The sequence below is a fragment of the Echinops telfairi genome, unplaced genomic scaffold (assembly GCF_000313985.2).
Source record: "Echinops telfairi isolate 266 unplaced genomic scaffold, ASM31398v2 ScPeMD7_7421;HRSCAF=8459, whole genome shotgun sequence".
Taxonomy (NCBI): Eukaryota; Metazoa; Chordata; class Mammalia; order Afrosoricida; family Tenrecidae; genus Echinops; species Echinops telfairi.
Window position 1 is genome coordinate 17,523,604 of NW_022111321.1, and position 2,310 is coordinate 17,525,913.

The window sequence follows — 2,310 nt, forward strand, 5'->3', positions numbered from 1 at the left end:
ATAGTGTCTGGGGCCTCAAAGGCTTGTCTTCAAACAAGCAGCCATGTATGCGAGGTGTCAACTAAGTCCACACAGAAGAAGCACACAGCCTGTGTAATCAAAAAATGGTGATAACAAAATTCAAATATGATGAAGGCAAAAGTATCAGAGTTTAAATTGTCAACACCCAATTTGCAGAAGGCTATGGAGGGGGGTGGGAGCCCCAAATCCATCTGCAGACTATCTAGTCAGATTAAGCCTCTGGCAGATCCCCTCTGGGCACAGCCAAGGCCCTCCAATAGCTTTACTATCTGACAGAGATTATTTTAAACCTGATTATGATGGGTAAACCATGGTATAATGTGATACTTGGTCAGTTAACCTCCCTCGTGACCCATCCTGAATTGGCTGTAGGCTCAAATATTTCTTGCTTGTACCATGACAGAAATTTCTTCTCTGGCTTTTTTAGTATTGCTGGTGGTCTTTTCTTTCTTACTCTCTATTTTTATTTTTACTTTTCCATTATTATTTTCTTTCTCTTTCATTTTTGTTTTTGTTTTGTATTGTTTCTGTAAGGTTTCCCAGTTTATGAAGCACAGAAGGAATGGATGCATAGAGACAATAACTGATGCAAGGGCTTATCAGGGATGAGAGATAGGGAGGGTGAGGGGAATTGAGGAGCAAACAGTGAATGTACGAGTGGGGAGGGAACACTAGAACTGATTGTAATGATGTATATACAACTCCTTTTAGAAGCGATTTAACTATGGAAGTGTGTGATATGTGAGTGCTAGATCGAAGAACACTACCTAAAAAAAGAAGAAACAACTAGAGTTGACCCATGGTTACCATGAGTGAAGGAGGAAGAGGTTTTGCTTAGAAGACATTGCGTTTATGTAAATCGTGGTGGAATAATGTGGGAAAGGATATCAATTATGGTTGCAGAGCATGAAGATTAAAATCAATGTACTAGTTCACGCCGAAGCCTGTGGAAGGAAGCATCTCTGGCGGATCCGACTGCCTCGCGGGACTGAGGAGAAGCTTCTGGGCTCTTACCAGTCAGACCCCGAGCGTCACGATGGGCAAAGGAGACCCCACAAACCCCGGGGTTAAGATGTCCTCGGACGCCTTCTTGTGCAGACCTGGCAGGAAGAGCGCACGAAGCAGCACCCGGACTCCTCAGTCAACTTCGCCCAGTTCTCCAAGAAGTGTTCCGAGAGCTGGAAGACCATGTCTGCAAAGGAGAAGTCTAAGTTTGAAGAGATGGCAAAAAGTGACAAAGGACACCATGACAGGGAGATGAAAAATGATATGCCTCCCAAAGGCGATAAGAAGGGAAAGAAAAAAGATCCCAAAGCCCCCAAAAGACCACCCTCTGCTTTCTTCCTGTTTTGCTCCGAACATCGCCCAAAGATCCAAAGTGAACGCCCAGGCTTGTCCATTGGGGATACTGCAAAAAAACTGGGTGAAATGTGGTCTGAACAACGAGCCAGAGATAAACAGCCCTACGAACAGAAAGCAGCCAAGCTAGAGGAGAAAGATGAAGAGGATGTTGCTGCCTACCGTGCCAAGGGCAAAGTGAAGCAGGAAAGAAGGGTCCTGGCAGGCCCACAGGTCCAAAGAAGAAGAATGAACCAGAAGGTGAAGAGGAGGAGGAGGAGGAAGAGGATAAAGATGAGGAAGACGAGGATGAAGATGAAGAATAAGTGGCTATCCTGTAATATGTATGGAGTATGCATGTGTGCTCAGGCAATTGTTTAGCTAAGAATGTGAATTCAAGGGCAGCTCAATATTAGCTTAAGTATAAAAAACTGTACAGAACTGTGTATAGCTGATAAGATTCTTGGTAGAGAAAATACTTTTTTTAATGCAGATTGTAGTTTTCGAGGGGCTACTACATAGATCATAAAGCTTCTGATGTTGAATGTTTCTAAAATATTGAATGGTTCTTTCATTTCTTGACTTATGTGTGGTAGCACAGCAAACTCCTAGGAATTAGCATCAATCATAAATTTTGGGTTTTTTAGGATGTTTCATATTGTTTTTTAAAAAATTTTGTAATAAAATTATGTATATTAAAAAACCAATGGTACTGGGTTATACATGTAGAAGTTATTGAATTGGAACATGTTTTTGTTTTATATATTTTTGCCACAATTTAAAGATCTAGTAATAGAAAAGTTTTTAATCAGGGGAAGTTTGTCAACCTACATAAACCAAGAATGTCTCTGCTTCTGCAGCTCTGCTGGTGTCAGAGACGAAGCACTCTCTTCAGCGGAACATTTGTCAGTCTGCGGGGTGTTAGCACAGGCTGCTTCAGCGCTGATGATT

General features: G+C 42.0%; 1 protein-coding gene and 1 pseudogene across 1 annotated transcript in view; one reads left to right on the plus strand and one right to left on the minus strand.

The window, feature by feature from the left end:
• The window catches only part of CUNH11orf65 (chromosome unknown C11orf65 homolog), a 61,681-nt gene that overhangs the window by 16,348 nt on the left and 43,023 nt on the right, over positions 1 to 2,310 (minus strand). The window lies entirely within an intron of this gene.
• LOC105979180 lies at positions 1,058 to 1,685 on the plus strand (annotated as a pseudogene).